At 34.7% G+C, this 10,170-nt stretch overlaps 1 protein-coding gene across 18 annotated transcripts in view; it reads left to right on the top strand.

Annotated features, from left to right (window-relative positions):
* The first annotated feature begins 829 nt into the window (after positions 1-829).
* The window catches only part of MGAT4C (MGAT4 family member C), a 727,898-nt gene continuing 718,557 nt past the window's right edge, over positions 830-10,170 (top strand). For 15 of the 18 annotated variants that reach the window (XM_032416611.1, XM_032416606.1, XM_032416609.1 and 12 more), the window contains exons 1-2: positions 830-1,149; positions 3,050-3,128. The gene's annotated coding sequence lies outside the window, so the exon portion shown is untranslated. The remainder of the gene's footprint in view (positions 1,150-3,049; positions 3,129-10,170) is intronic. The other 3 variants (XM_032416622.1, XM_032416619.1, XM_032416615.1) reach the window with 1 other exon arrangement.

The following is a 10,170-nucleotide window of genomic DNA, read 5'->3' as shown; positions in this document are numbered from 1 at the left end:
TTTTATATAGAAAATCCAAGTAACAAAATGGAGCTGAAAATTTTGATGACCCTTCTGTGTTTTGTGTATTGCCAACACACCAAGTAAAGTGTACTGTCTAAAGTTCAGAATATTATTAAAATTCTGAAAGAACTATCTAATTCAGCAGAAAAAAATATTATATCGCAACACATCATTCAACTGAAACAGAATTCAAAAATGGCTTGTTTTTATTTAGAAGGAGAATCATTTATGAAACATGGTTTAATTTGGAACATCTTATTTTCTTTAGGAGGATATTCAAAGAGTAAAATTTACTTCTGTGGTCACATATTAGGATTCTATATCCCCTTTTCTATTTGTATATAACTTCTGAATTTTAACTTATATTGAAAAAGATGCATTTCTTCGTGGGACCACATTAAAAGAAATGATTGTTAATAAAAAATAATATTATTCATATTAAGGTACTGGAATTTAAAACAAAACCTTCTACATATAATACAGTGAAGTAAAATGGCTTTAGGACCTAAAGAAGACATGTTCTATACATAAATGATCTTTAAAACTGCAAAAGGGGTATGATTTAATATGTTAGCTGAAAACTTTAAATGTTTCTCTCAGATAGAAATGTATATAGCATGATAGTATGGATTCTAGACTGTAGTTTGAAGGAAGGCAATAGCGAAAATGAATTTCATGCCAGTAGACACTTTAAAAACTAGATTTAGCAGCAGTCACATTAGCTTAGATAATGGGAGAATTTTTCTTCATTGAAAATGCTCTGTGTCGCTTAAGAAGAACTTACTGAGGCAGCCTGCCATCTAGCTTTTTCACAGAAAAACAGGCTTACAGACTGCAGATGAGAGAGTCTGGAGCAGAGACAATTTTAACTTAGCCATTCCTAATTTATCTCAAGCATTTTCAATTCATCTTCACTGCTCTATGCACATAGGAACACCAGATTGCCATCCCTGGGGAACAGAATGCAACCAGGGATCTGGAGAGCTGTCACATTCCAAGAAATATTTAAATTGTGCTGATTTTCTTCTGGAGAACTGAGCCCAGGGAATGAAACTCTCCATCAAGTCATAGCTTTGCGGGCAATAGATCAGAGGATATTGCCAGTTTTCTAATGGATTATTGTTATCGGGCAGGTTTTCTCTGAAGGTACGTATTTTCTCAATTCATTACCCTCTCCTATTTATCAGGTAATGATCTAATGAGCTGGAGATCCAAACCGGTAAAAAAGAGAAAGATGTTAAGTAGTCAGTATTGACTGAAGAATGACACTTTATTGCTGCTTGTTTATAGGTGAATAATCTGACTCCTTTAGTAAAGATTAGTAGGGTATAGTTTGAATTGCATTGTCAGCAAAAACAGGCAAAACCAAAACAAAACCGTGCTGCAGGCTGCATTATCATAAGTTCATATTAATTCTCTTGAGGATTTTTTTGTAGCTGCAGCGTATAATGAAGGGAAATACATACTTTGGGAACACAGTTAACCTTATATATCTTAAAAAAATATTTTTACGTGATCAAGATGTTTCCTCATTATATTCTCAACTTTATCTCAAATGCTGCTGTTAATTTTGGTGCCATTGATATTTACAGTACATAAATATATGAATGATAAAAGTATTCAATTTAAAGAAACTCCAGTGGGAGTCTTCATAAGAATATTATATTGATGTACTTTTCTGGCTTTATAGGTCTTTATTTTTAAGTTTGAAAGAATCTTCCTAAAATTAATTGCTACATTTTTAGTAAAACATGCTTACCATAAAAATTTGTTATTCAACTTTGTTCTGTTAAGTGAACAACCCCAATACATTTATGAAGTACACAAAATTGTTTAGCAAAGTAAAATGTGAAAAGCTGGCAAACTTTTGAATATTAACTGAATTAATAAAAATGGAGAAAGCCTTATCCTACCCTGAAATCTAGCTTATTATACCTATGATATATTAGAACAGGAAGAGGGGTGACTACTGTGCCTGTTTCCTAAAAGTTAAAGGTATGTGTGTAGGGGGGTGTTTTGTGTCAGCAAGTGAGTAGGAGTGTAGGATAGAAAGCAAGCACATACTAATCGCAGTAAGTTTATGAAAACTGAAGAAATATTTTAAAATATGATATTAGGGCTCTTGATGTTTTTAAGTGTTTTATTATTGTGTGAATAGGCTCAGTGAACCCTACCATGGTATTGATATTCTTCCATGTTAAAAATGACTATTAGAATAGGTAGAATAGCAGGTGTGTTTGACCTGGAGCAGGTCTACCTGCTGCTGTATTTGGACTGGAACACAGAGTTTGTGGACCCATCAGTGGGTTAATCACAGGCTCGGGAGAGGAAATGGTGGCTCAGCTTCACGAAAGCACTTGTTAAATGTGTCCTCATTTCTTTTGAGCATTTGAGAGACTATTAGAAGAATGAAGGAGAGGGAGAAGGATTGAGTCACCCAAATAGTTACTTGGAGTTTATTTTCTCTTATCCCAGAGGGATTGTAAAAGGCAAAAAATGGAAAAAGATGAAGGAGAATAGGGTCCCCAAAGAGTACTTCTAAGTGCTTCTTTTTTTGATGAATCTTACAAGAATTGAGGAGCAGGGGCTTAAATTAAGGTTTCCCTACGGATTCTTCCATTTGGCAAGCTTTCTCTCCTTTATGGAATATTTTCCCTCCACTCACTTAAGGAAAAAAAAAAAAAAAAAAGTGAGCTTGCTCCCAGTCTGGTTTCTTCCCCAGTAACTTGCAGCTCTAATTTAGATCTACAGAAGTATGCTCTCTGAAACTGCATATACTCCTGAGTGTCTCAGAGTTTTATAATTCACTGACATGAATGTCAAAGCTAAAGTGATTTATCATTTATTTATTCCAGCATAGGGAAGATATAACAACAGCTTAGTAATATATCCTTTAATTTATATTTTGGATATTAGATGAATAGAACAAATATAAAAATCAGGAGGGGCAGTTTTAGTTGTCAAATTGCAATAAAAATTTTTATTGCTCTGACCTCTTATTAACCTTTTCTACCATATCATGCTAGTGTCTCTTGCCTCCCTATAGGGTTCATTCACTTACCCAGCTATCTAAATCTGCTCAGCTTCCAGGTCTAGTGCTAAAACTTGTTTTACATCATCTAATGGTGAGTTCATTGCAAAAATATTACTATAATTTCATTTTATTAGTTGCTCTTAAATATTTAATATTTATTGAGTGCCCATGATCTGTTTGGTGTTTCAAAGCAAGATGTAGGAAGAAAGTACATAATGGTATTTTCTCTTAAATCAGCCAGTTTATTAATATTTCAGGACTTCTAATTGGTGCTCACAGAGGAAGGCGTTTAAGGCTGGCTTTTTAGTGGCTGCTTATGCACATGTAAGACATGAAATACCCTGTATTCAGTCAATGATTTGCATTCAACTTTACTGTGGATCCTAGACTTATCATCCAATTGAATTCAAATACTCTCTTCACTCTACTCCATAGGTCAAAATGTCATCATAGGCAGAACATTGGATTGAGGACAAGGAAAACTAGATTTAAATGTGTTAAGCAAATTTGTGTCAATTAATTGGTCTCCCACATACCTCTCTCCTATTAGGTGTATAATAGAGATAATGGTATCTACTTTTTGGATTTTTGTGGGTAGTAGAGATCACACACATTAACTAACAAACACATAGTGTGTGCACAACATATGTTTGATAAACAGTATTATTTCTGAATGCATTATATCATAGAGTCTCACATACAGAATGTACCAACTGAAACCACCTTGACTCATCTTTCTTCAATGATGCATGTGTGTGTATGAATATGTGTGTATGTGTATATGTATATTATCATAGATCCATTGTTTAAAGGTCTTAGTGATAAAAATAATCTATTGATCATGTAGTTATTGCCCAGCACTAGAGTACTCTAGAGAAGTACTCTATACATAGATAAAATTAAAAATTAAGATTAGCTTGAGAAACAGGTTGGCATATTCTCTATGGCTATCAAACAGCTAAATTTTCAACCATACCTTACCAGAGAAAGCAGATAGAACTATATCTCATATTCCCATTTTTCCCTTCTCCCAAAAGATATGGAAATAGAAGACAAGCCAGTAAATCCTCTTGCTCATTTTGTTGCTCCCTTTGCCCTTCTTGTTTGCATTTTATTTTGCTACAGTGGCTTGTCTAGTGAGATGGCCTCAAATTCTAACTGCACAGAGTAGTTTAAGCATACAAACCACCCCCTCAAGGAACAAAGCAAATATATGAATACTTTTATTAAAACAAAAGACAGTTTTGCTTTGAAAAAATAATAAACATTTTTTTAATGAGAGTGAAACTGTTAAATATGAATGTTCAATCCAGCCAGATGTTGACCTTAACTGTGAGTTTGAATCTTTACAAAAATAGTATGCAAATCCAAGCTAGAAGCTGCTTTCTTTAGGTCACAAGACTGCTGAAAAATTCTGAGTCTGAATTTCTCGGATACATTTCGTATTGAGTTAATAAGCATATACAGAAAACCTACTTTAATATTGTGAGTTATACTGGGAAGTAAATTAATCATCATACATGTCTTTCATATATCTTTTATTGGAATTTGGAAACAGATGTACAAATGTCCTCTTTATAAAAGGGAACCACCCAGTAATTATTTGGAAGTGTGTTATAGGAAATTATCTTGTACATTATGACTAGATCAAAATGTGGACATGAAAGCAAGTACCTGATGAAAAGCTTTTCTTTCTTTTCTTTTCTTTTCTTTTCTCTTCTTTTCTTTGCTTTTGAGTCCATATCTGTCATCAGTGCCAATCCTGTCTTAAAATCAATGAATCGACCTATCACCAATAAAATGAAGGTTTAAGCATCTGACTTCATTCTCTACAAGACCCTTGAATTTCTTGTTCTATTGCTATTTGATTCCAAACTTTGGATATTTTGACTCAGTACCTAAGGAGATTAGAACCTGTGTTCTAATTCCAACTCAGTTTCTAATCTATAAATGTGTGTGGGAGGGTAATAATAATATTCATATGTGTGGAATGAGTGACAGAATATCATAAAATCAGCTATAGGGGCTTGTTGAGGTAAATACTAAAAAATGGTACTGAGTGTTGGTATAGCTATCACAACATCACCATCTTCACGCCTGTCCCTGATATTGGGCTTCCTGTTATTCAGTGTGATTATCTGACCCCCTTTGGGGGACCCAGATATGTGTTCACCTACATTCTTCTCTGCCTATGGCTTCCTCTTATTTTCGTTAAGTCAGCCCTGCCCCTTTGACCTCACCTTTAAACAGCTTAGCTACCAACTCCTTGAGGTGCTTTTCCCTCAGCATATCTTAATGGGAAAACAGATCTCTCAGAGCTTAGTGAGTCTCCCCTTGCGTCTCCATTTGTACTGACAAACACATATTAAAAGAGACACAAAGATACTGTTTCACATGTCGTGTATAACCTCCTCGGCTTCCAGAACACAGGCTAGTAAACTTTTTCTGTGAACGGCCAACTAATAAAAGTTAGGGGCTGAACTGTCTCTCCGTAAAATTCATATGCTAACATTCTAACTCCTAGTACCTCACAATGTGAGTGTATTTGAAGACAGCGTTTCTTAAAGAAGTGATTAAATTAAAATGAGGTCATTAAGGTAAATCCTAACCCAGTATGACTGATGTCCCTATAAGAAGAGGAAACAGACACAGACACGTACGGAGGGAAGACCATGTAAAGACACCAGGAAAAGGCAGCTATTAAGCCAAGAACTAGGCCTCAAAAGAAACCAACTCTCCTGATACTTTGATCTCAGCTTCTAGCCTCCAGAATTGTGAGGACAAAAAAATTCTGTTGTTTATGCCACCCAGTCTGTGGTACTTTGTTCCAAAAGCCCTAGAAAACTAATAGAGTAAACATTTTAGATTTTGGGGCTCCATAAGCTCTCTGTCACATATTCCTCCTCATTCTTCCCTCTTTGTCCTTATTCACCCTTTTAAAAATGTGAAACAAAAACAAGAAAACAAATGCTTTTAGGGGCCATATTTGGTCATGAGCATAGTTTTCTAACCCTTATTCTAGAACAGAAAGATCTTCCAAAGTTTGGGCCAAATATAAACCCTAAACTTCCATGTTCAAGATAGTCTACTTTGCAGATAACCACTGATTTTTAGCCTAAAAATATAACTTTATCCTTTTCTTCTGCCAAAATCCTTCCAAATTCCTCAATTTGATGTGGATATCTATAGAGCATATTACTTTCACTCTTAATGGACCCTTTAAAGCCGTAAAGTTAGAATGTCATCTGATAAATATTAATAATAACATTTTGCATTTGTCGAGTACATTCTGTGTGCTAAAGACTATTCTAAACACAACATATATTTTCTCATGTTAATCCTACCAATAGCCTTGCAAGGTAGCTGCTGTTATAATCATTTCTCTGATGTGGAAATCGAGACAGAGGGAGATAAAGCAATTGCCTGTGGTTATTTGGCATAAGTAGCTTAGTGTTTAACCAAGGTTTGGATAGAGAATCTTCAGCTCAGAGTCTTGCATTTAACCACTATACTGTAATGGCTCTCTGATCATGGCAGAGTTTTATGTTTACTGTAAGAACAGCTGTGAAAATGTTTAAAAATACATGGCAAACAGCAATTCAGGTGAAAGAGAAGGGAAATGATGCAGTGCTTATTTCAATCCCATATTTTTATGTGAATGTAGTAGGCATGATGTTTTTTTAGTTAATTATGCAATTTCTGTTTGTCTTTTCTTATGGAGTTCGTGAATTATCTTTTAAAGACTTTTTTTGTCTTCAAAATATCATATGGTGAATGAGTATGATTAAAGAGGTTAGGTTTATCAAAGGAAACCTAAAGAACTAAATGGTATAATTTTGAAGCTCACAGGAATTTCACATTTAATTTTGCATGTAAGTAAGTTAATGCTTAGTTTAATAATTCATATTATATGGGGAAACAATGAATAACCAAACTGACTACTGGCTATAAATACTGTATTATTTCTAGTTATTTTCATGGAATCAACAGGTACTCAGTTTGAATGTGTTCGAAGGACGACCTGTTCAAATGAAAACTTTGCCAGGTGGCAATTCTGCTTTAATTCTAAGAAGCGTATGTTGTGTGTTGTGTGAATTCCTGGATTGTCTTTTTAATTTCATCAATACATCTGATATGCCTTCAGTATTTCTGTAGAACTGAATCATATTTTCTAGCTATATCTGAATTTGGTAGAACATCTTTGAAAGGAAAAAATAGGCCACTACTACCATGCGGTATAAGTACATTTGACCTACTTCATAAATTACTCTTCTGTCACTTCATTAGCACACAAAAATTCTTGTGATATTGTCCGATATCCACATCTAATATAAGAAATATAATCATCATAAAGTAGAAGGTTGTCCGCCACCTGCCAAAATCTATCAAAGTAAAGTGGTTTTAATAGTTTCAGCTTTGAATTATAATGTCTAGTAATTAAAATATATGCATGTGTATATGTAGAACCTTAACAAAGCACTATTACTGCTTAGAAAATTATTGCAATGGGTCTTGTTATTTTAGGTTCTGTTAGGTCCCTGGACATTGTAGAGCAAAACCAAAGTAAACTTTCTTTGGTTATATTTATCGGGACAGTGGATAACTATGGGCACTCTATTGTTCTGGAATTGTTTATCTTTAATATGAATTTATATTTACTCTAAATTTTTTTAAGAAGTACGTGAGTAGCCATGTGAATCTGTGTGCGAAGGCATTTGTGTGCATGTCTGTGTGTGCCCTGTCTGTTTGTGTTTTTTTCCACGAATCACCTGGGAGATTTGAAAGGCAGATCTTTAGTTCACAGGCAGGATATTGAGATTCATCTTCTGTCTTCACCAGCAAGTGGACCTTGAAATATATGGGAATTAGAGCATTAAAAACCACCCTGGGTTATCTTGCAATTCTCTCTCACCCTCCTCTTACTTACAAAATAACTTAAGCTTTAGAAAATGTTCTGCCAGGAATTTTGTTTTTTCTCCTTCAGATTATTCTTGTGGGGTAAAACATGGGAATATTTTAGGAAAGGGAAAATCTTTATGAGAATTGGTGGAATTTACATGAAGGGATGAAGGTCTGCATTGCCAAAGAAGAAAATTATTTTTAGGTTGTCAACAGGGGTGGGAGTAGACTGGATCTCAAGAATAATGCTGAGAACTGGGATATTCCCATAAAAACAATTCTCTGAAGTGTTTAAGTTCTTATATATTCTCCTTTGACTCTGAGAACAGTTGTATTTGGCTTTAGTTACCACTCTCGTTTTCATTTTGAAACCCCTTCTAGCTATCTCCAAACCTTTGGTCAACACCCACATAGTTCATAGGATAGAGTACAGACTAAATCTGGACTAAAGGAAATATTTTAATCTGCACCTAGGTACACATAGAATCATAGACAGGAATGTACCTGCATACTGATATATATATAGACCAACAGGTATGCAAGCAGGGGCAGGCTGACAAGTAAATGTGGAGAAAGATTGACAGATCGGAACTGACAATGGGGCAGGGATGGACGGACCAATACACAGGGACAGGCTAACTGACAACCAGCCAGAAACATACTACAGAGAGATGTGGATGAGTAGGCAGGCAGATAAGCACAGGCAAGCAGATACAGACAACAGAGAAATTGATAAAGAGACAAGGAAAAGACAGTGAGCCTCAGACCCATGCTCTAACATGGACAGGCAGATCTGGCCACTGATTGGCAGCCCAGCAGAGATATAAACATAGACATGTATGTGTACATACACTATATAATAGAATTTTACTTTATACATTCATGAGGCAAAATCCAGCAATAAACCATTTTTATTGCTTATTAAAGGATCATTTCTAAGGTATATATTTCTGTACATTTTTTTTTTTTACTACATAGATGCAGTAAAAAGAATCATGGATAAGTATGAAATACATGCTTTGTCATTCTTTTTAATTTTATCTAGTATTTCTGTCTTGAGATAAGAGAAACAAAAATAGTGACGTTATTGTGAGGATGCTCTTGAAATGTTACCTTAAGGTTTTTTTTCAAACTCTGTAATATAAGAGACAAGTCAGAATTCAGACAAGTGAATGATCAATTTTCTTTCTCCGGGAGAAGCAACAGCAATTATAAAACAAACAGACAAAAGAACAAAACACTTGTGCCTCGAAAACATTATTAATGTCAAAATAATTATTGCAGCCCTTAGTCTTTTGCTCTGGGTCGCTGAAACCACTTCTAAGTTATAAATGCACTTGATATTTTTTGTTGCAATAAAATGAGAAAAGCAGGGGGAAAGTATAATGCTCCTTTGATTGAATGGAATTTTAATGGCTTGCATGGACATATATCAAACTTTTAAAGTCTTAGAAAATTTTGATATTGCATTATATTTAACTGTTGATTTGAAATATTCAGCCCTTCGAAATGTTTTATAATTGAAAGAACTATAGGATTAAAGGATGGCAAAGTTTAGTAGTTATTTAGGAGCTGCTTTTAGAGGCTTAGAAGGATATATAGACTGTATAATTAAATGCATGTTAAATTATCATTAGATAAATGTTTTGCATGTGGTACCTTGCTGGTACTTGGGACCACCCTTCATTTTCACTGGTGGGTGGCCGTATTCAATCTCTTCTGAACTTCAAGTAATCTTTCATGTATTTTATTTTTTTAACAATTTTCCCCATCTTTTTTTTAAAAAAAAAAAGAATTTATTTACTTGAGAGAGAAAGCACACAAGCAGTGGGGAGGGGCAGAGGGAGAGGGACAAGCAGACTCCCTGCTGAGCAGGGAGCCAGAGGACTTGGGGCTCGATCCCAGGATCTCAGGATCATGATCTGCCGAAGGCAGAGAAGCTTAACCGACTGAGCCACCCAGGTGCCCCGTCTTTCATATTATTTTAAAACTACTATTTTGCATCACATTTGGTACTTTTACAAATTAACACCAACTGAAAATTGAGAGTTGTGTTTTCCTATGAGGTTACTTTCTTCGGCAGAGGGTATTTTCCTTTTTATTTTAATCTCTGGTAAGCATACATGCTTATATATCAAACACCCCCTTTAAACAGCTTTATTTGAGGTATAATTTACATACCATAAAATTCATCAGTTCTAAGTGTATATTGTTAGTGACTTTTAGCACATTTA

Source organism: Phoca vitulina, unplaced genomic scaffold (genome assembly GCF_004348235.1).
Source record: "Phoca vitulina isolate PV1807 unplaced genomic scaffold, GSC_HSeal_1.0 scaffold19, whole genome shotgun sequence".
Taxonomy (NCBI): Eukaryota; Metazoa; Chordata; class Mammalia; order Carnivora; family Phocidae; genus Phoca; species Phoca vitulina.
This window is presented reverse-complemented; position numbering and strand designations above follow the sequence as displayed.